Source organism: Plectropomus leopardus, chromosome 11, assembly GCF_008729295.1.
Source record: "Plectropomus leopardus isolate mb chromosome 11, YSFRI_Pleo_2.0, whole genome shotgun sequence".
Classification (NCBI taxonomy): Eukaryota; Metazoa; Chordata; class Actinopteri; order Perciformes; family Serranidae; genus Plectropomus; species Plectropomus leopardus.
In genome coordinates this window covers 20,901,401-20,925,981 of record NC_056473.1, presented here as the reverse complement: position 1 = coordinate 20,925,981, position 24,581 = coordinate 20,901,401, and the positions used below count along the sequence as shown (strand labels likewise).

At 39.5% G+C, this 24,581-nt stretch overlaps 1 protein-coding gene across 21 annotated transcripts in view; it reads left to right on the top strand.

Moving 5' to 3' along the window:
- The window catches only part of mical3a (microtubule associated monooxygenase, calponin and LIM domain containing 3a), a 106,891-nt gene that overhangs the window by 17,749 nt on the left and 64,561 nt on the right, over positions 1–24,581 (top strand). For 20 of the 21 annotated variants that reach the window (XM_042495757.1, XM_042495761.1, XM_042495755.1 and 17 more), the window contains exon 2: positions 8,710–9,028. The gene's annotated coding sequence lies outside the window, so the exon portion shown is untranslated. Of the gene's footprint in view, positions 1–8,709; positions 9,029–13,872; positions 14,001–24,581 lie in introns of those variants that run through there. The other variant, XM_042495753.1, reaches the window with a different exon arrangement.

The following is a 24,581-nucleotide window of genomic DNA, read 5'->3' as shown; positions in this document are numbered from 1 at the left end:
CTTGGTTTACAAAGTCACCCATGATTTGACTCTACCAACAATTGAAGGATACATCAGCAGAGGAACTAAACGTATTACTCGTGAGTCCACAAGAGGAGACTGTATTATCCCATTGCGGAAAAGTGCTTTTAGCCAGTTAGCCTGGTCTGTCAGAGGCTCTAGAGAAAGAGAGAACTAAACACTTACAGATCTTTCAGTAACCAGTTAAAAGATGGATGATTGACACTTGTCAGCACTAAACTCTTTTTGATGCTGTTTGCTATATGCCGTGCTTGCTTTGCAGTGTCATTCTATATGTGTCAATGTATATAATAATATATAATATATTCTTTTCCAGTTTTTAAAATTTTTTTTCTCTTTGGTTTTTTTCTTTTCTATTTGTTTTCTTTATTTTATTTATTTTTTTCTCTTCTCTTGCTGTTCTGCTTAAAGAAGTCGTTTAAACTCTATGCCCTTTTTTCTTTGTTCTTTTGCTTTGTTGCTTTTTGGAAGCTTTGTGTAACACCTCGGCCAAGGGACTTCGGATGAAAAATGGCCTCCTGGCTAATTCTGGCATTTTTACACTTTATGTATTTATCAATTTATCAATTAGCAATTTTTTCAAAAATTAAATTATCAATTATCAGTTTGCACTGTCCTATAAACCTAAACCTAAACCTCCCAGTTCCCTGTTAACACCATTAGCCCTGGCAGGACTTTTGCTGTTGTGGAACTGCTTGTGCTCTTAGCAGAGCTGTTAGACTCTGGCTCAGCCACCTCTGTGCTGCTCGTGTGCAGACAAATTGAATCAGACTTGGAATCATAGATATGCTGTGAATGTTTTATACAGCTCCTTTCGTGATAAGAAAATGATCAGACGAGTAAAAAACAGAGCTGAAAATTGACAGTGACAGACAATATAGCGCAGACATGTAGCTCTCATGATGACAATAATATCTTGAATGGCAATGCAGCATATACATACAGCATGTATTTACATATTATATGCACATATGTAAGAATTTAAACATATACCAGTTATTTAGAAAAAAAAGTGTGATGAAAAGGTGTTTTTTCTCTGGGCTGGTGACCTTTTACGAAGTAGTCAAGAAATATGTTTATATTTTGGGAAGTGGAGTTTCATATAGTATGGCAGTCAGACGAATGTGCAGTAATAAAATGCAGAAAATATCTAACTCATGAATACAATATAATACACATTTCCCTCAGGGAAAGCATGTGAGCTTGACTTTGATTAGCTGAGTGTATTACATAACTGCACTGTGACGTGTCTAAAGCATGTCCTTTATCATAACCTATGAGTTTCTGTAATGAGTTAACCTGCAGCATAAGCCCCATGTGGACCGGTTCTCTGTCACACAGCATTCTGATTTACTCCCAGCCATCATGAGACTTTTTTGTGCTGTAGATAAAGGAAATTAACTGAACCATCAAGTAAACATTCATGCCTGGGTAGAGTATAACCTTGTGGTACAATATAATTAAACTTATTAAACCATCTTAGTCTTTGGATTTAGGTGCAATTACTCATTTCCATGCTCTGTTGTGTCAGGCATTACTCTGCCAGTGTATTAACTTCAGTAGAGCAGGCTTGACGGTTGATCTTATTAAATTAAGATTAAGTTATACTTAAGATTACGGTGCATAGGAGAAGAAAACAGTAACAAAATAAAAATAGGAATCTGGCATACTTTTCTAGCCATTAGAGTCAATGGCACAGTGAGTGTTTAATTTTTAATAAGGGCTGAGCTAACACCTTCATTAACTGCTTTTTCCTGTGCATGTGTGAGAAGACATTATGGGCTGTTGGGTGTAGGGTTATAGGCCCCTTAGAACCAGAACATTTGTTTATGGCTTTTATTTGTTTGCATAAACAAAGAACTGAATTGAAAGTGGTCTCTAAACAGACAGTGGAAGCCCAAACCTTTTGGTGTTTTTGCCTACAAAGCTGTGTTGTTCTTCCACCTAAACAAGTGACATTCTCAGAAATATCTTTGCTATCAGGGCTCTGGATTTTTATATTGGCCAGGACTGGAAGATAATCTGGTTGCCATGGTAACTGATCACGTTTAAAGCTGTATTTGTGCCAGCCCAAGGGGAAGTGCAGTGATCTGACGCAGGCTGTCAGGGATTGGTAAGTTAAATTGAGTCCTTGAGAACACTGTAGTGATGAAGACTGGCTTAAATTTTCATAAAGATGAAGCCTCAGACACAAACTAAACTCGTTGCACAACTGCTGACAGGCTTGCATTGATTTATTAATTAGAAAATTGAGTAAATATTTATTATGTAACACGCTGAGTGGTATTAAAGATCTGTGTAGCATTCTTGTGCTTTGTAGGGGAACAGAGAGAGCGCATCAGATATCCTGCAAAGGCTCACTCAAGGCTACCCTTTACCCACTGTGTTCACTGTGAGAAAGAGTTTTGCTAAGTGAATTGGTGTCTACATCTTGTTTGTCTTCATGCTGAACTATGGAAAAACCCATTCTCCTGATGAGTACACTGTAGTGAATGTGACAGCTAAAATATGTCTGTGCTCTCTGGGTGCAGAACTACAGCTTTTAGGAAAGTCCTTTTGCAATAGTGACTCTCAAATAGCACAAATAATCAGGTCAGTTAAAAAAACAGCTAAAAACAACAACAACAAACCCACATAATTTAATTTACCCCTAAAACGATGTCTTGCTATGCAGATATATTGGTTTTGAGACTCAGCTTTTCTGCCACCAAAGGATGCAATTAGAATTTCATTAGTGGCACAGCTAAATAAGAAATCAGTCAAGATGTAAACAGTCAGGTCTGGATTAAATATCTGCGTGGTGGATGAAATACCTGAGAGACATACATAAGTAAAAGCCTGGATATCTCACCAGAAATGACTTCGATAGACATTATAGTCACCTAATAGAGTAAAAAAAGTCTTAAAGTATCTAATATTTACTGTACATTAGTATTACAAATATTTTTATGTTTAAAATATACTTCGGTGTTAAACGTAAAACTACAAGTATGCTATTAAGAGAAAAGATTTTTTTCACAACCTAAAGGATTTAGAGAAAAAAAATTCTAGCCCTCCCATTCGTCCATCCATCCCCTTCTCTCCCCTTACTTTTTCTTTTCCTTCCATATTTTGTATTAAGTAACTAAGATGCATAGGGAAAATGTAGTGGAGTAAAGTCTACATTTTATTTAGGATATGCAGTTGAGTAAAAACTGTAGGGTTGGCCTATTGATCTATTGTTATACTGTAGTTGTAGTTGTTTTTTAGAGCCCAGCTTGTGATGAGATCAATCCAGCCTTGATTCAGTGATCCGCAACTTAACCTACATGACTATGTACCAAGTGAGATTTGTTTTGTAATTTGGGTGAACTGACCCTTTAACATATTCTTTTTTTTTTTTTTGTTCTGTTGTTTTTAGGAATCAGTAGGCGTCTGATTATAAGAAATGGTGTACTGTGGAAAGGGGAGGAAAAGGAATATTTTATTTGGACACCTTTACTGATCATCATGGGAACCACTCAGAGTCAGTCCAATTCAGACATAGTTTACCTTTAACCCTTAAAAGCCCAGAGTCATTACTGTCACAGCCATACTTAGGCCAGTAGCTTCTGTGTTACCGGGATCATGAAAAGGTCAGGGACAAAGGGTCACTGCCTTGACTTCTGACCCTTTTAACTTCTAGGGAAGGTTGAATTTATAGCCTAACGTGCTGTTCACAGACACAGTAAACGGGTAGCAGTCTGAGAAAATGGGTCCAGTGTGTGGCCGCACCCTGACCGCTGCTTCTGTTTCAGTCCTCACACAGTCCTGGTTTGAGGTCTCCTAAACACATACAGTTAAATATAGACTGGCTCAGACTGACCACAGACACAGCCAGACCTCCTGAAATCTGACCTCACTGTCTGCCCTTTCTCTCCTCCGCTTTGTGTTTTTACTCTGAAGGTTTTATTCCCCCGCTTGGATTCCTCTGCCGGACCCCCCTACTGCCACACACACATAACACCTCTCTTTCTCCCCATTCCTCCCTCTACCCATCATGCTCAGGGGCAGCCGACTGGAGCTGATTTACGTGGTGTTTGCACAGGGTTAGAGCTCATCACTTGGGAGGAAATGAAATGTTCAAGTTGCAGCACTGGCTGGATTCATGTTACCTAAAATACTGATGTGATTCTGGGAAGATCTTTTCAAATATCACTTGTTTGGACTGAGGGAGTTCATACTGTGTTCGTCTGCAGGTTTAATTGCATTTTATATAAAAGCTGCACACATTTTCCCTGCCTCAGTGGTCTGTCTCTGCTCTGTGCTTACTGGAAATTCAGATCTTATATTTATTCATCTGTGAGCAACTAGTTTCCTCAGCTAGAGCTATTTTTGTATTTGTTTGCCAGTATACATGCGTTACAGTTTGAGAGGGTTGCCTTGCATCATCCACTAATCCTGTTTCTTATGACTAAACAGCAACAAAACAACTTTGACTGATATGTCTTAGCAACTATTGGGTGGGTTGCGATGAAATTTTGCAGATATTTCTCATCCCCAGAGACTTAATAATAATGACTTTGGTGACCCCCGACTTTATTCCTGTTACCTCCAGCAGTTCAAAAATTTCCCCGATCATCCTCAGCTGCACTTTTCATGAATCAGCAAATGTTAGCATGCTAACATGCTATAAGATGGTAGAGATGAAAATTATGTGTCTGTTAGACATCCGCACGTTTTTATTTAGAGCATGTTTCCGAAGTTAACATTTAGTGACTAATTACAGCGGATGTTGTCTTCATGCTCTCATTATAAATTTGCAAAATTACACTTCATGATAATGATGATTGCCCTTATTTAGGCTAGCTTTTTTCCTTTTCTTAGATTTTTACTGCAACCAATAGACCTAAATTATTTTTTCACACCTGTTTTGCATAGTTCAGCCCTACTGATTGGTTAGTGCTTACCCTAACATCTTTGCCCTAACTGCATCTTAGCATAGCATCACAGTATATCCATTCACAGTGTAGTAGGGCTAAAACAGTCGTGGTACAAAGTGTCAAAGTGTCACATATATATATCTAAAAGAAACCACTGTGATATGTGTTAATTTACCATACAGTTCCTGTAGACCAAAATATTGTAAATAATTATTGCAGCAGTAAGCAAGACAGTTGTTTACATTGCTATGGCAGTGAAACCAAATTTCCTCATTGTCTAATCATTATTTTTCTCAGATTCTGCACATTATATTAAACACATAAAAACGAAACAGTATGTCTGTGCTGATACGTGCCATCTACCCTGAGTAAGTTAGTCAATTGGAGGGAAACACAGAAAGTTGTTTTACTTACACTGTGTTTCTGCAAAGTACCAAGGTGTCTTTTAAAATGTGCTGATATCTGACATAAGGCTGATTTTTGCTGATCCATAAAAAAATGTATTCAAGTATTATCTCACTGTCAGATTTACGTTTTTATGTGCTGGAGAAAAAAATAACACTCAACACCTGCTGAGCCAGTTTTTTAAGGAGGGATTACATGGAAAGTGTCAGATGCTCTGCAGCACCCCTGCTCTGTCTTTCTCCTCCTCCTCCTCCTCCTCCTCCTCCTCTGCAGCCCAGTGCTCACTGGCCCATAACAGGTTCCTGATGGCAGGCCATGAACATTATGAGACCATCTATTAGTATCACTACCGTCATCATCCCCTTCGCCTATTCATGCTCACAAGAGCAGTGAGAGGGCAGAGAGATTTTACTTAAAAGATTAATTGATAGGAGGAATGAAAAATCAGTGGCAACGTCAATATGGGAATTTCTCAAACTCAATATTCTTTATATCTGGGATATATGAACTGCAGCCTATGAACTGTGTTAGTCCTGTCAGAGAGTCTCCTGAGCCAACAGGCTGTAATAACTCACCGGCATGCACAGATGCAGGCACAAACATGTAGACACTGTTCTCTTCCACCAAGATGTACTGTAGTATTTAGTGCATAGAAAACGCATGTATAAAACTGTGAAAGATCATATTTGTTTTTTAGTTTCCCTGACAGATTCATTTGGCTGACTTTATCAACTCAGCATGGTTTTAAAGTGCTTTACTGGCTCTGGTGGAAATCTGTAATTTTACATAATTGTTTTATGTGTACATACTGATCTGTCTCTCTCATCAAAATGAGCAATAAAGCAGGAAACAAAGCTGCTATAACGTGACTTACAATTTACACAGGAAGGATGAAAGCATGGGAAAAGCAACTTGTGACCTCAGAAAGTCTAGCATTATTAAATTCTATTAAATATATATTTTTTAATTAGAGTGTATAACGGTTTTATGTGTGTGGTGGCTGCTGGGTGTGGAGAAACAGATGGCTTTGGAGACAGCGGCGCATGTTTTATTAATGACGCTCACTGTCCAGTTATAGCATTAGATGAAAAATGGCTGCATAATGCATAGCTCTGGTCTCCTTTGTAGCGTGATGTTTGAGCTACACTTCTGATTGATGCAGACAGCCTCCCTACTACTGTAGGAGGGGGTATGATAAAAATTGAGAGCAAATGGAATTCTGGATATTAAAGACAGAAAAACTGTTGCTTATTTTATATCCACAGTGAAAATATGCATTAGACCCCCTTTTTATGTTTAAAAAAGGTTTTATTTTAATCTCACATAATATTTTGTTATTATTTTATTTTAAAAAATGTGAAACAATACTGGGGATTTTTGGAAACACAGACCAGAGGAGGGTGTGTATAAAGTGCAAAGGCACGCCCAAAGCTGGCAGGTGTCTGGATTTTTGTCCATGTCCAACAGAGCAAAGTGTCTAAAGGTCAGAATCTATATTTGAAACTGAGGGTTTTACATGAAAAAAATGCCTCTCTACATTTACACTGTAAAAATAAAATGGATAAAAATAAAGAAAACAAATAAAGAAAACAACCAAGATGGCTATACATGCAGGCTTTGAGAAGTGTATAAGTAAGACATATTTTAAGTTGCTCAATATCTCGCAAAGGCAACACATGACATCATCTCAGAAAAACCAACATGGTTTCTCCCAGGACAAGCTAATTTCTCATCTCTGGCAGAACTGGACCGATCCCAGACTGTTACACAACAGTCTGGACAACAAGCCTGGACCATGATTACTCATGTCATCACTGGGAATGAGCGTGAAATTGATAGAGACCTACTTTCCCTCAAATGGGATGCAAAACACCCCAGCTCTCTTTCTGAAATCTTTTATTGCCTCGATGAACATGGAAAGCTTTTTTTCTCCTTTCACTCAACAGCTAAATGCTGCTTTCATTGCAGCAGTTCTTGTGCCAAGTTTTTCCTTAGCTTTCAAGTGTGTATAACACTTGTAAAAACATATGACAACAGGGTGTGTATCATTATGTAATTATGGTGCATAGGCAGTTTTTGCATTTTTTTTAATCACATTTGAAGCTACATATAACGCTAAGTGTGAAGTATTTATGTAATCTCAGTAAATACATATGGACATTTTCCTTGTTATTAGCAGGAACAGAAACATCAGTCTTCCTCTGGGTTGAGGGTCTCGGTGACCAACATGGATAGATTACTGAACAGACCTGCTGGGCCAAAGTGTCAGGGGGCCTCCCTGGCCTTCACCTGCAAAACGTCACTTAAAGTGGCATGTACCAACCAGGAAAAGACTCAAACTGACCACAAAGAGATAAAAAGGAACTGCAAAGAGGCTCAAAATAAGTACAAAAAAGGCAACAAAGAGACACAAAAGACTACAACAAAAACCCCACTAAATGACTGCAAAGCAACACGAAATTACCTCAGAGGAACCCAACTGACTACAAATGACAGAAAACAACCACACACCTCAACTGACCCTGAACTGTCCCAGTTGCTCTCCATAGCCCCCCACAATACCAAACAGAATAAATTTGTTGAAGAAAGCCGGAAAAAAGAAGAAGAAAGGAAGAAAAGAAAACAAGACAAAGGTAGACATGGAGTATATATGCAATGTACAGTACCAAAAAGTTATCCATGTTGTCACCATTTGACATGCAATCTGTTTGCTGCTTGATAACTAGCAACTGGCTGTAAGGGGGCATATTGACACCTACTGTGAAGGAGTCAGACATACTTCTGTCAATACATCAATCCTTCCCCAGTGCTTGCATATTGGGACAACAACAGTAGTCGAATTAAATGGCCTAATCATGCTTATAACCATAGGTCGACTTAACTGGGCACATAAACATAACTGAGTGTGTCTTGTTGCTTTGTAGGAGAGGTGGTGGGGCCCTTTGCATATCTGTACCCAGGGGGCCTTTGTCTCATAATCCACCTCTGGTGACTGAAGGTTTCATTGTTTTACTGTTTGAATGTTTGCCTTAGTGTGCAGTATGAACATTGCTGAGTGAATAGCAGCCGTTGTGCATCTGTCTGGTTTCTGCAGTGCTATAAATAGCTCTCTGCAGCCACTGTTGGAGAGGTAGAAGTGCGGTGGGCCAGAAGGTCAAGCTGCCACATATGGGTGCTCCAATATGTCTTGTAACCCTTGTGTTATTTCTGCATTCTGGCCCCTGGTCGTCTGCCGTGCTGGAGCAAGTTTTAGCGGCAGCATTTCAGACGAGAGCAGGAGCCAGAAATCCTATAAGTCACTCAGTCAAGTAGAATCGCTAGCTCCACTTCAGCTTAACCCCACCTTTAAAAAGATGCCCATTGTGTCTGTGTGTGCTTGCAGGCAGCCTGAGTGAGGATCCCTCCCATCTGTGAACCGGTGGGCGTGTGACGACATCACCCCCTCCACCAGCCCCATCCCTCCCTCCTTTCTTCCTTTTATGCGTCAGACCAATCGGCGCCCTGAGAGATACGGTCACGTGAGAATCCCCCCCAGTCTTGGTTACCATGACAACGAGCACTGGTCCAGGCAGCATCTTGCTGTGGTGAGAAGAAAGGGGGGAGAAGGCGGGAGGAGAGACGGGAAAAAAGGGAGGGAGGAAAAAAGAAGGAGAACAAACCCCAGCCAGAGGAATACCTTGTGCCTGTCTTCCCTCTGTACAGTAAGTACTTTGCCTTAACCTTCTTTCATCAGCTTCATCACAGGTGGATGAATGGAGATTTAATGCAGTCCATTGTCATCAGTGTTAGATAATGTGATATGGCAGATGCCTTTGAAGATTTCAGGCATGACATCATGTGTAATTCCTTTGTTATGTTGGGAATGTGTTCAGACTGCCTCACCTTAGGCAAACAGTCCTTTGTCTGCATGCTTTAGTCAGTGTCCACTGATCCCCAGTCAATGGCTGATGACAAACCTCTGTTGGTGAACAGAGGCGTGGTGGGAACCAAGGTGCTTACTACAATTAGAGGTGGTTTCATAATGTGGCGAAACTCTCTGATGTCTTGTGATCCAGCATCCTGCTCCTGACTCCTGATCAGACTCCTTTTTTTCACCTTTCCTTCATTGCCACTCTTCCAAGTCTTCCTTCTTCTCTCTCTCATTTTCACACAAGCATCCCTGGTTGACATCCTGTGTCCCCCTGTGGTTTGTTTAATTAGCAAATCCGTGCAAATCCAACTAGGACAGCTTGTTCTGATTGGAGACCTCATATGTGGAACGTCCTTGTGGTGGCAGAGACAGTAAGCTCTCCTGGCTGCAAGTCCTCATGCAGTCAAAATGTTGCTGTTTTTAATTAGCATTAGAACCTCATATTAGTATCCCAGTGAGAGACATGACGCAATGTTAGTGTTTTAAATTACACAAGAAAGAGCTATATTTTTATTATGCGCATAACCTGAACTGCAGATATATTTTGTTTTTCATCTTGGAACTATCTCATTAATTTATTTAATAATAAGGTTATGAAATCCTTGTTTTGAGTTGCAATAAATTATAGAGCTATTATGCACTTAGACAGGTATGCAGGGGTACAGAGCCAAGTTTATCATATGCTACAAGAGGAAGTGAGAAGTTGGGTTTTTTTACCACTCTAAAAGAAAGCATTACGTAACCCCTTATAATAAGCAGGCTGGGAGCTACACTAATGATTATTTCATTTTCCACCAAAGACTGACATTGCCGGCAGGACAGGACTTATATGAGGAAAACAACATCTTACTGCTGAACCAATCCATGATAACCTGACCTATCCATAATAATCTGGGTAGCATCTGGCATTACATTATGCCTAATTCAGTTCATATCCCTGTACCTCTATCTTATTAAATATTCTTTTTTCCTCATTCATCTTATACAAATATGTAGGCAGAACAGACTTTTTAAATCCCCTGTCAAATGTTGAATGAACAGAAATAATGTATCACTGATCCTTCCACGTGGCTATCTTCAAGTTTGAGTTTACACAACAAGTTTGTGAGGGATTACAAATGCCATGTGTCTCTGTGTGCGCTGAAAAACCAGCCACACAGGCCTATCTGTCCAGTGACAGGAGGTGACAGGGAGGTGTCCACCTTGCGGGATGCTTAGGAAGTAAGACTATTATGTGCAAAGAGATGATAGTAGCAAAAAGGTTTCTCCCTCCAGTATAATGCTCCGTGATCAAAGTGGATGGACTTTGTTTTAGTCATATTTTGAGATTTCTCTGTTTTTGCTAGCCTGCGATCCAGTGGCAATTTAAAGAAGTAGTGACTTTGATAGTTGAGCAGGTTTCACAAAGGGCCTGCATGTCATTGATCTCTCATTTGGATCATCCAAAACACTTAAGATGATCATTACAGCTTTTAAAAGCTTCTCTGGATTTGCTGTGTGGATTGCTCCACCATTGATGTGTACAATGTGTTTCTTCATTATGATTTTAAGTCTTGGATTGTGTTGTGATTGTGACAGAACAAAGTAGCATATCAGTGATGCATATTTCTGTCTGTGGGAAGCAGTCAGAGACTCACCATACTGTTTTCCATGCAATGTCTTGCCATTTGAAAGCAATTGTTTGAAAGTTATAATTTTCCCAAGTTGCAATCTTAAGTGGTTTTCCACTAAGGCAAACTTCAGCCGCTCTGAAACCACGGCACAGTCCATGTCTATGCTCTGTTAGAAAATAAACAAATGGGCTTTGGAATTCAATGGAAATTCTATTTTTTTTGAGATTTCATACAATGGAAAGCATGCTTGCAAACAGGCATAACAAAGTCATTGAGACTGGGTAAAAGCATCAATGACTTAATGTCACGCAAACTTATCCCCTCTCAGTGCTGCCTACTGTACTTCTTTTACAAAGCCCATGTAATACTGACGGGGGCCACAAACACTTTTCTCATTGAAATAATCTGTTAAGTCCATAGACTGTATAAGTGATGGATGTGGCTACCATGACAACATGCAGTTGTTTTTGGACTCTGTTTTTGAAGCCTTTTTGTTCATTATATTGGCCGATGTCATGTTGTTTTTGTGGAGCCAGAAGTGACCATTTCTGGATGACAGGTTTAAGCTGTGGAGGAGTGAGGGGTGGATCTGACTTACACACTGTAGTGACCGGCAGAGACAACTCGCTGACAGACTGTCACACAGGCAACCCCCCCTTAAAGATACGTAACTTTGGGCTTTGGCTCCCATACAGTTGTTCAGGATGTTGAAATAAGCAGTTGAGACCAGAAATGTTTTTTGTACCAGGCTGTAAACATGTTTATATCTGCTGTTAAACTGGGCTTTTTAACATGGAGATCTATAGAAATGTAATCTGTTTTGGAGCCAGCCTCAAGTGGTCAGTCGATAGACTGCAGTTTTTGGCGCTCCCGCAACAGTGTAGACGTAGGAGTCCATGCATTGCCTGAAAATAATAATTACAGTGTTTTCGGTACCTCAGAATGAACCGTACATACAAGGGTGTCCTCTTCTACAGAGTCCGTCATGTTGTTCTACTAAACACTGGCTCTAGATAAGGCCTGTTGTGTTTTCGCGTCAGCCACAGTAGTTCTCCTACACGCTTGGCACACGGGAGAAGTTTAAGATCTGTAATCTCAGAAGCTACTGAATCCTACTCACTGGACCATTAAATTAACATACAGTTTTCATAGAGTTTAATTGTATTGACATCTATCTGGCTGCTATCACCCATTTATTGTTCTGTTTAATTATTTTCATTACAAATAGAGTGCCCCATGAACAAGACCTAAAACCTGGTAATGAGTTAGCATTTCGGCACCTCCAGGTCCCACGTCTCAAAATCCAACAGTTCTTTGAATGGGTTTTTGGTTGCCTGAAATAAGGTATGTGGTTAACACAAGCAATAAAACTTTCACATTTTGTTCTACAACATCATATATGTCAGTAAATACCCAACTCATGAACTTTGAAGCTTAAAAAAGTTGGTTGCTAAAAATGGCTCAATGAGACTACATAATGTCATCAAGCCGATATGAGTCAAACACAGCTTGTTGTTGTGGTGACATGAAGTATTTAATTTGGCTTCAAATCCTTCAGAGTAGTGTTCTTATGCGAAGATTATTTTGCTGAACAAAACATGTAAGTATCATAAACATTTTTTAACCACAGCGCTTTTTGTCCTGCAATGATCCAAAATCCAATGGAAAAATCCCACATGCTTTTTGAAGACGGAACAGGCGGATGCTAACTTCCTGGTTGACCTACAGAAATAGCGATCTGTGTAGTTTAGTGATACATACCTGTAAGAAAAAAGTTAATAATAGAGTTTGATTTTATTGAAATCTATGGGACTGCTATCACTCATTTATTGTTCTCTGCCAATATTATCATTAATAGTAAATTATCATAAAGCTGTGTAATGGCCATCAGTTGTTGACATTAATCTGTTTAAAGGTTTCATGTCAAGTCAAGTCAGTAGCCTATTTATTTAGGGTGCACAATTACAAAAGGGTATCAAGGAATACTTCAAGTCAGGGGTGTCATACATATGGCCGTGGGCCAGAACCGGCTTGCCAAAGGGTTCATTTTGGCCCTCTGGATGACTTTGCAAAGTTTGATTTCAAAGAAGTCATTAATACCAGAGCCCAACCTATTGTATCTCAGACAAATTAAAAAGTAAATACAACTAAATTGAGAGGAAAATGTCTTTATTCTTTGATTTTTTTCGGTTGCTGGGAAAAAAAGATAATACCTGACAGTGGTACATTTCAGTTGAGGACATATCTGACTATATACAGACACCAAAATCAAGCATTTTTACTGCATAATTTAGAAATATTCCAAAGTAAAAGTCCAACAGTTCTATCTTTAAATGTGTTCAAATTTGAAAGTCGGGGCGCTATAAAAAATGCTTTATAATTCCTGACAAGACGAAATAGTTGCGTTCAGGACATCCCAAACTACACTCATACTGAAAATGAAGCATTTTTACTGCAGCCAAGTTTGGTAAACTGTAAACTATCAGATGGATTTACTGGTCTCGGTCCACTTGACTGCATGTGGCCCCGAACTTAACATGAGTTTCACACCACTACTTCAAGTAAATGGAAACTGTAATTAAATGATAGATTCCCGGCTTTAATGTAAAACGCAGCCTGCCTTTCCTTGTTGTGTAAAGGGGTTTTGATGTTTCTGACACCACGTGAAGGCAACAGCACTGCTGCGTCACGTTGGAAGAGACCAATCGGATTAAACTGAGTTAAAACACGCAGGCTCACTCCAAAGAGAAGTGGGGGTTTCTCACCTTAAAATTTCAAATAAACTCTGATCATTTCCAACATAACACACTTTCGTCAAAATATAACTTCGTATAGTGCGCTAAAGTCTTGTTTCACAACGAATTGCGATAAAATAAATACGTTTGCGAGGCTGCAATAACGTGTTGTCATTTATAGACTTGCTCGCCCCCCCTCCTTGTCTGCTTTTGGTTTTGACCGATCCCTCTCTGTCAGTTTCAAGTTGCGCCTTCTCCTCCGCTGTGTGGCTCCTTGCTCTGGCCTTAACGAGCATTACCCTCTTGAAAAAATACACCACCTCTGTGGATTTTACGGGGAAATCTGTATCTACACACGGAAGATGGATTCTTCTCCGTCATACACGGGTGGATTATAAACAAGCGGGATTCAGAGGTAAGAAGAGATGTTGGTCCCGATCGCCTGACAAACACGGTGCATTTTGTAACGTTACCCTGGGATCCGTGGACTGCACCTCTGCACGTTTGGGAATGTCACGGTCTGCTGGTTTTAATACAACAGCTAACGATTTAACTACGCGGCCCTGTAATAAATCTGACATTTTTATCTGCATTGTACACGCACGCTGCTGTAATGGTGCATCAGTGCTCCTCTGCCAAGCCCGTTTTTAATTGAGTTTAGCTATCAGCCTGTTAAGGACTGAAGGGGATAGCCTGTGGAATGTGGCGCATAGTGGCAATATTTACCTTCAGTCAGTCATACTGAACTATCCTCATCTTAAACACAATGAGCTGAAAATATTTTTTTTTTTCTTGGGGTTTTGACTTCATGTTATTGACAAATATCATATTGAATTATACAGATATGCCTCATTCAAATAACTTGACATCTAAGTTTGTGAAGAGTACTTTTGACAGCATGTTTTTTGTAATAACAGTCATAACTGAATTAGGTGACAAACGTTAATTATATGCATTTGATGGGACTCTCAGGTGAGGTTAGTTAGTTAGTAAATTAGTCATGATTTTAGTGTCATGCCATTTGTGGGATGGGCCAGAAAGCATCACAATACCAAGCATGTGTTATCTTCCGGTTTTACAGATATATTATGGCCACAGCTCAATTTATATCATGGTCGTGTTTTGTTTGTGTATGAAACATTTATGTTAAGATTTTATTACGCCATACTAGGGTTGAAATAGTAGCCTTTAAGATTTTTATGGTATTGTAATTGTCAAAAAAAATATTGCAGTTTTACAGTATTACAGAATTATTATTTATTTATATATACATTAGTAGGGATGATAATTAATCGACTATCAGTGAGTGGGTCCTTAAGAATTTAATGGAACATGTGAAATTTAATCGATCAATCAATAGGCTATGCAGTGCTGTCAGAGTATATGCAATATGTAGCCATGAGCTTTGATTGAAAAAATACATGTGGTAATATATGAGATAAGTAAAGTCATTTTTTCAAGTAATGATTAATGGAATATTCAATCTTTGATGCATTATTGATGCATTATGTTCAAGGCAAGGATGTAGATGATGTTGTTGCTTTAACAGTCTGAGGGATGAGGGACAAGTTTGACCTCATGCTATAATGAGTCACACTTTAAGTCTCTAGTGATGCATGCTTTTATTTGATGCGTCTGTTTTTGGTCTTGTTGAGTGACTGCACGCTGACTTCCATAACAGTAACAATACCATATTATTCCAGCTGACCCAGATTTGACCATACATCACCACACAGCAAGTCAGTCTGTGGCTTAGTGGAGGGGTAAGGTCCTGACCTGACAGGACTGAGACTCTTATCCTGTCTGCAGACTGATGAAGCGTTTGTCGTATTGAACAGTGATATTGACTGTAGCAGCTTTAATGCTAGATTTTGGACATCTCCTCTGAGGTAACAGGGTGTTGCGAGTCAGGCAGACGATAATTGGGATGTGCCGCCTCTGTCAAGACACATGTGCTTACATAACTCACGCTTTCCCTCTTAAGAGATCAGGATGTGGAGCAGAGAAGGAGGAGGACGTTTGCTTGGTGGCTGACTCAGCACAAGACAGAGCTGGATAAGTCTGCAGTCTTCAATGCAATGACAGGATTGTGTTGGACTGACATTTGCAGTTTTGTGGAAGTGGTTAGACTGCGGCACTGAATCCCTTACGATTTAACTATGTAAAAATGCTGTGTGAAAAAAAGCCCCAACACATTGCTTTTTATGTCACTGAGGTGCGAACAAGAGTCTGAAACATAATTTGTCAATCTTGTCCATCCATTTCCATCCATTTCCATCTGTTTTGAGACAGAACATAATAATATTGCAGTATCCTTGTGATAGGGTGGACTCATGCATTATAGGATCTAAATAACCTTAAAATTCTGAAAATTAATGAATATTTTATATTTATGATTAAGACTGATGTTGGTTTAAAAAAAATAACTGAATGAGTGTAGAAAATAATATTAATTTATAACATTTTTTTATAGCCTGATTTTGAAAATTGCATCGTGTGCATGGAGCGGTATGACTGTAAATATTTGACACTGAATAAAAAATAATAATGTGTAAAAATCAATATTGCTGCTAATCACTGACATTACCCAGCTTGTGATAATCACAAAAAAATCTACATAGCATGTAGTATATTGAAAACAAATCTCTTTTTTTTCATCCAAAAACATAGTGGAATCATAACAAAATTATGGCATTTAAACTGCCCAGCATAACACGTGAGGCTTATTTAACTTTTGATTTTAGATAAAAATGCCATCCGCTGCATCTGTGGAGCGTACTGTGGATATATAGAGGAAAGAGTGAAGCTGAGTCACTCTGACCTCTTGCTGACTGTCTCTCAGAGGGAGAAAGTGAGTTCCTGTCTAGCGCTGACCCCCCCCCAGACCCTACAAATTACCTCAGATTTGGAAACAAACTGCTAGATGAAAGGTACAGAGGGAAGGAAGTCCTCTGTAGGCAGCTCCTGCTGCGTCATGGGCGGCTGGATGTACCCCGACTGTCAGGTTTTAGCTTGGAGGTCTGTTGCTGTGGTTGACTCATGAGAAGCTCGCTGGGCTTTCATTGATGTCAAACCAATGTGCATACTGTGGTCTGCAGAAAGTCCTTAAAAGGAATCAGTAAGGAGATGCTAATGGCATGGTGTTAACAGTTTGAGGGCTGTGTCCTGAAGCAAGCACTTACTGTAAGGAAATCAGTGTGTTGGAAGACCGTTTACCATGTCTCCCCTTCAACTGTGTCCTTAACTGAATGAGGTCATGTGATGATTAGCGTATTCCTGAGAGTTGAGTCAGACACTCATTGTAAAACAAATCATCCTGGTAAAAGCCATTAAGACACCATTAAGGTCAGTAGGTTACTGCTTTCAGAGAAAACCTAAGTCAGAAAGTGCCATCCCATATCCTGAAGTTTTGAGACCCTGTAAGGACATGTGAGATGATTGATGAGTTGCTATCTATGTCACCAATCTCTTTCCTCACTCACCAATACACTCTTTAACTTCATGTAGATCCATTTGTTGCACTAAAGACAAAGCCACCGGTCTAAGCTGTGTGTGACCCCCCCCCCGTCCATTTGCTTTGGTGATTTCTTGCAGCTTCAGATTAAAGTCTTACTCTCTGGCTGTTGCTTGTACCTTGCAGGTCAGAAGTAGGGCAGTGTGACAAATGCATTCCTGAAGCTAATGAGACTGTTTACATTTTACCAGTCTGCTGACCCTTGAACGCTATAGGGGAGCCGCACAATCTAACTTTCCCCTCTGTGTTTGACGAACGACAGCGATTGTTCAGGACTTAACGCATTTAAAACACAAAGAAAGTTAGTGCTTGAAGTTTAGAAATGTCAAACTGCTTTTATAATGTGGCTGTAAAACAGTGTAGAGAAACAGCTCATTGGTGACTCATGAATTGCATCTTGTACGTGATATCTGTCATGTGTCAAGTTATGCCCATCAAAGTTCCAGCGACACGTATCCAAATTATTGCAGGTTTATAGTCCTAAATGGAACTTGCATTGACTCTTTAAGTTTCATTCATGTGAAAGGTGCTGCTTATAGTGAAGAACCTAAAGACAAATGTGACCCAGCTCTGTAGTTTCCTTCAGTTCGATGGAAGTTTTCTGACATTTTTTTAGGTCATTGTTTGCTAAACAAGTTGTTTGTCCCCCAACAGTTGTCCCCCACCTGCCCAGTCATCCGTGACACCTCCCATTATGTGCGAGGTTAACCACAAGATCCCCCATGTTTTCACTCTTTTGCAGTCGTGTAACTGTTTTCTCTGCTCCTTACTTTAACCCCTGCCACACCAAACCTAAAGTTAGCCATCTCGAACATAATACCTAAACACAATGGAACCATTTCTAGGTGTAAACCGTTGACTACTCAAACAGACTCTTTACTCCATATGTCAACTTAAAAATCTTTTAAGGAATGTTTGAAAAACAACTGTTGAACTTTGCAAACAGGGGGCCACAGCTCAACTTTGGTCATGTGATTTTGTCATATTTGTCTGAGCTCTGTGTGTGTCACCTGCTGACGGTCATGCATAGTGAGTGCATGAGCATTATAGAAGTTACTGCTGCCTTAAAGGGACAGTTCAATCCCCAAATCCCAAAAACAGATTTTTTTCTTACCTGTAGTACTATTTATTTATCTAGATTGTTTAAGTGTGGCTTTTCGAGTGTTTGAGACGTCGGCTGTAGAAATGTCTGCCTATTCCGAAGTATAATGGAACTAGATAGCACTCAACTTATGGTGCTCAAAGTGCCAAAAACACAATAGCAATGTCACTTTAAAGAATTCATGACTTGATACTCAGGATAATTGAGTAACCTTGTTGTGAGCCGTTTCATGTTAGAGCTATTTTGTGTTTACTGACCGACCAACGTCCTCCCTGGCTAAGCTGTAACGGACGATTTCTCAGTGATGCTCGGAGATTTGGCATGCATGCTTCCTTCTGAGGGGTGATACGGATGGCGGGTGCAGTTTGGTAAAAGAAAATAGTTCCTACGTGAACCTGCTCACAACAAGGTCTGCGGATTATTCTGAGTAACAGGGCCATGATCTCTCATATGAGAAATTGCTGTTGAATTTTTCACATGTATGTTTATTTGCACTTTGAACACCACAAGCTAAGTGCTGTCTGGTTTTATTATATTGAGAAGGCAGACATTTGGATGGCTGATACCTCCAGCATTCGGGAACGCATACCAAAACAATCTCGACTGATAAATAGCACTAAAGGTTAGAGGAAAAATAAGTCTTTTTTTATTTTTGGGGTGAGCTGTCCCTTTGAGCTGTTTAATATCCCTCTGAGAAGAATACATTTTCAAAGTGTCATACTGACTGATAGTTATTGAGAAACAGATGATAATTCTGCCTTTTCCACTACTCGCCTGTTGATGTCTGAACTCTGGGACACATGATAAATCAGCCATGTCTCTGTACTCCCACAGGCAAGAGAGAGCACTAATACAGGTGTTTTCAAGCAACAGGTAGATGTAGCCTGATAGATTCACTGTAACTAGTCAGGTCTTATTCTGATACAGCAGCTTTATCTTCTGACACTTACATAACAGCTTGTCCTTTTTCAGCGATTAGGCGTCAGGAAGCGTCTAACAGCTGCTCAGCCTATAGTCGTGAACCTCCCTCTCATGTCAGGCCCTTTCACTCCAGTAAACCGTCCGTTCCTCTAGAGACCACATCATATTTCACATTCACTGTCTGTGTGGAGGAGCCCGGGGGCCTTGTAATCAGCCTATCTGGACAAGAGATGGATTCTTGTTTGGCAGGCTTGATGGAGAAACAAGCCCACTAAATGTTCTTTCCCAGAAGAAAGTAAACAAACCTACACAGGCCTTGTCTCCTGGTCATTTTCCCATCAGAGTCTGTCTGAGAGTCAACCAAGTTGTTACCTCTTTGACGGTAACGACCTGTGAATCTGAAGTCTTGTCGCTGTAATATTAGTATGAGCAGGTAATTGGAGGGCTTGGGTTTGTGCCCCCATGAGACTGTACCTGCTTAATTATACAGAGAGATGCTAAGCTTACACCTGCTTCAGGGCCGCAGCTGTCTGAAACACTTCCCGGGACTCACTTTCTGAATTTACCAGATAATAATCTTGTTAATTCTGACAAATGAGAATTTTATTCAGGGGGTAAAAAAAACCAGAATATTTTAACACAAAACCTTTTCTCAAAATCCTGAAAATAATATTGTTGATTCAGAAAAACAGGGCAAGTTTGGATTTAAAAAAAGTATATATATTTCATTGTGTTTTATTTATTTTTTCAAAATGTACAAATGACATGGTCACAAATTGACAATACAAAAACACCAGTTTACATTATTTATTTTTGACTTATTTTTTAACAGACAATAAAATAAATGAGCGCTTAAGTATTCAAATAAAAATGTTACTACTGAAATGAAGTACAATTGAATTAAAAAAAAAAAGAGACAGGTTAGTATTAACCACAATAATATTGTCAATTTTAACAATAGGGAAATCATACAGTCCATCATAGTCATATGGGATGGGATATTAATTTTTATATTTTCTTGTGCGTAATTTTTTTTTTTCTCAGGTGAATGCATTACACTTCTGTAGATTATAAATCAGTTGCGACACTGTGTCTTGTTGTGTCTCAGTTCTTCGACAATGAAAAGAATTTCCTGTTTGCATTCATTAAAGCTGGGGACTTCCCAGTGTGACTTTTCACACTGGCATTAATTCATTGGGGTTCTGCTTTCATCTACTCCACCTCCTTTCCTGTTAAACCTCACTGTCTACATATGGAAACATACAGCCAAGTCCTTTTCATCTAGTGTGAAAATCAGTGCTGCACCTGTCAAACACTTGATTTGATCACCACCTGCATCTTGTAATATGTGACAGCAGGGATTAAAGTGTAGTCTGGGAGGAATCTGTTTTCATGCTTTCTTCTGTAAAGCTTTCAGCATCATCCTTCATGACTCTGTGTGGGTGTTCAGTTACCTTCCGACTGGATCAGCTTCAGCCCTTCACAGAAAGACCGACCGTCCTCTGGTCCTGAGTGCGCTGAACTATTTAGTGGATCTGGCACGAGGGAGATGAAATGATTGAGCAATGTGAGGCTGGAAAAAAAAAAACTTACAGTGCATATTCTCACGCTACTGTCTTGATGTGCATGTGTGTGCAATCTAGACTGTATTTGGCTCCTTCACTTTGGGGCATATTTAGAGGTTGTCTCGGCGGGTTTGACATCCAGATGGGGAAATAAACAGTTTGGATTTTTCACAAGTCATTACATTCCTCTAGATACTTCATACCTCTAATATAATTGCAGCAGTAATGCAAGAGCGCAAACAGTGCATTTCTGTAAAGTAAAGACAAGCATCAGATGGAGAGTTAAGAATGCACTCACTTGCTTAACCTCATACCAACGAAGATAGCTGATATTTGTGTACCTGCTCTCCACAGTCCTCACTTTACAGTCAACCGATAAGGTATCCTGTTCTTCACTCTGGTTGTTGATTCAGGGAGAATATAACCTAGTTCTCAACTGCAATTGGAGCCTTAAGGATTGCGAGCTCCCTGCAGCTGCTTTCCTGCACTCTGACAGGCTGTCACAAGTCCAGATCTGAGCTTTGAGTCCTGGGGAAAGGTCAGAGACTCTGCAGGTCTACATAGGGGATACAGGTTGTGTTGGCGAGTCATTGTTGATGCAGAGAGCACTGCCGGTAGCCCGTTCTGCTGAGTCCCTCATCTTACAATCCGCACGTCCTGCAGCTTGTTTACCATCTAAACTGCTCACAGTGGCGCCCACGCACTGAGATTAGGGAAAGCAAGTGTGGATGTGACAGGATTACGGCTTGTGCTGGCTGTGTGTCACTGTTGCATGTCCCGTCAAGGCTTTGCATGGCAGCCATTGGGTTCTTTGATCTTGCTAGACAATCAATCATTATTAAACTATTTATAATGATGAACTGATGTTGGTAAATCTGGAGAGAATAATTTTCAGAATGTTGGACAAAGAGGGTCCACATGGTAGACTACGCCTGAGACGTTGTTGTTTAATAATATTGTTTTCCTGCTTTCCACTGCTTATTTAGATTGGCGTTTTTTATCTGAAAATTGTAGTGATGGACAATATTGGATTTTTTGCTGATATCCCATATGCCGATTATAAAAAAAAAATCCATTTGGCCGATAACCGATGCCGATATTGATATATTCGCTGCAGTGGAATAAACATCTTATTATTATACACTCTTGAAACCACACTCATGAAATTGCAATACATCACAATACAATGCTTTTCAATGAATGTAAAATTCATTCACTGTGTAAAATAAGAAAAATACTTTAACATCGGGTTGATGTTATGTACACGTTCCCTTTATCAATTAAAAAAAAAGAACTTTGGTTTGTTATATTAGCAAAAATCAGCTTGTTGGCCAATACTGACATTTAATTTTAAAGTATATCTACCAATATATCTACCAATAGTGATGATGTGTAGAAATGATTGTGTATCCCTAGAATATTGCAGTTTTTTCTGCTGTTTCTATCATGTTAGCCTGACATTAGACTAAACCTTGTGTGTAGGGCTGGACAATGTGGAGAAGATATCGCAGTATTTTTTTTACTAAAATTCTTAATATTGCAGTGATATTTTAGGGTTGAATATCGATGCTTTCACAAGTTATTTGTACATTTTGATTTTTGATAATGATCAGTGTTGTTGACATAATTGCTAAGTAGGTAAAGGCAAATAATAGCTGGAAATCACCTCACTTTACTGTAATGCAGCCTTTTAAACTAGGAAAATACAAAATTATATTATGATATCCAAAATGTAAGCTGATATCTAGTCTCATATCACAATATTGATCCATTATTGGTATATTGCCTAGTCCTACTTGTGTGTGTGTGTGTGTGTGTGTGTGTGTGTGTGTGTGTGTGTGTGTGTGTATACCCCACACCTGTAAATTGATTTCTAAAATAAAAGAAGAGACATACTGTATGCTCAATGACATCTATCACATTTCTTCATTATTTATCTCCTCTGGCAGATGTCAGAATCAGTATTTCAAGTTTTCCCCTTTCGACAAATGTAAGAGGACAAATCTTTACTATTATAACAAGTATTCACGGTATCATAACCCAAATTCCACATTCTCAGCCCAGTCAACCCTGGCAAATCACACAGTGTCAGCAGTGGGAGTATCCGTCCATTTCTCATTCTTTCTTTGCTAATTTCCAACCTGCCTGGTTGTTATATTTAGCAGAGTCCACACAGACTGGAATTCTGTCTGTTTGCTGAGCCACTTGAAAGTGTAACTATTAGCTTTGTAATTAATACGGGGAAGAGAGGAGAGCTGCAGACTTGTACTGTAGTTTCCCATGGCCTGCCAGAATAAGAAACATGCCATGGGTCAGCCTCTGTGTATTAAATGTGTGATCTAGTTATGAGGCCTTCGATGGTTATTTTTTTTGTCTTGGCCTGGCTGTTTATGTTCCTGTCCATCATCCCTCACGTTCGAACACGCAGAATGGTGAAGGAATCAAGTCGAGATGTTTGGTGTGTGTGGAAAGAAATGGAACCACTCTGATTGACGTGTTAGATGTGCATTATAGGCCTTATTCCTGTCTAGCTTTTGATTATTTTGATAATTATTTTCCAGTAGATTTCTTCTGTGTTAATAAAAGTTGAACAGGTCCTGTAGTCAGTCTGAGACATCCTGTCCTTCTCCCCTGCGTGCCTCCATTCCACAACGGTCATGACTAAGCCTTGGATACTCGTCTGTGTTGACTGTGTTTGCCTACTGCTCTCAGATTACACTCCCTAGTTTGCAGGGAAGGATGGATCTGAGTATATGAGTAACCAGATACATGCCTCCATCTTACTACACACTCTGGTGTGAAGTATGCAAACCATCAACACAGATAACCAAATGTTAAAATCCATGGAGATTTTTTACGAGCAGTACGAATAAAAGCTGTGCTTTATTGTGTTTTTGCATTTTCACCTTCATCCTCTCATGTGGTTCTCAGTGTTTATGGCTTCATAGCTGTGGTGGCTGCTCCGCTCCTGTTATGAAAAGCATGAAGTTGAAAGAAGTTGTATTTGAGTTGGGATTTGAAAGGTTTCCCCTAAATCAAATAGCTGCGGCAAGTGCTGGCAGGCCGCTCTAATCGCCCATGTTTGACACCCAAAGGCAAGCAGCCTGGGCACAGACTCACACTCCCCTGAAGCGGTCTCTAATATGAATTTCATATGAAGACCCTTTGTCATCAGTAAATATTCTGAGTTGTCTCAGACTGAGATTTGATGTTAATTTTTTCTTTGGCTGTGCTGGTTTGCACTTTGAAACCAGTCCATTTGAAATCCCCTGTCATGGTTGGAATGGGTCTGATTTAGGCCAGTTGATACAGAAATATAATATAATTCAGTAAAGCCTCTCTCTGTTTTTGTGTGGTTTGATGCAACATAACTGAGCAGGCTTGAATAAGAAATGATCTTGTAGTACAATCATAGAAATAAAATGAATCGAAATGATATTAACCTGTTTGCTGTGGTCATTTGACAAGCACTAATAAAAATGGCAGTTGCTGTGAGTTGTTACCATGACAACACACATCAGTGGGGGCTTAACACTAGTTTTAGAACGCTGTTTTAGCCTAATCTTACTCATCTTTTTCTACAGAAAACTACAACTGTACACCAATCCCTGTGTCTCTTTCACTAAAGTAAGGCTATTGTCAGCTTAATTGCCTTAATTTATCATAAAACAAATTCAAACTTGACAGAAAGAAGGTAAAACGAAAAAAAACCTCACCAGAACCACCGTAGTTTGTTGTGTTCGTCATCTAGTTCGTTAGTCAACTATGACCAACTCTGGTTTGGTTGAGAAAAAAAAGCAACACATTTTGTGCAGCCCTCTAGTGAAAAGGTAGGTAGTGAAAACCACCTTTACCTCTATTTATGTACAGCACATTAAAGCACATATCATCCAC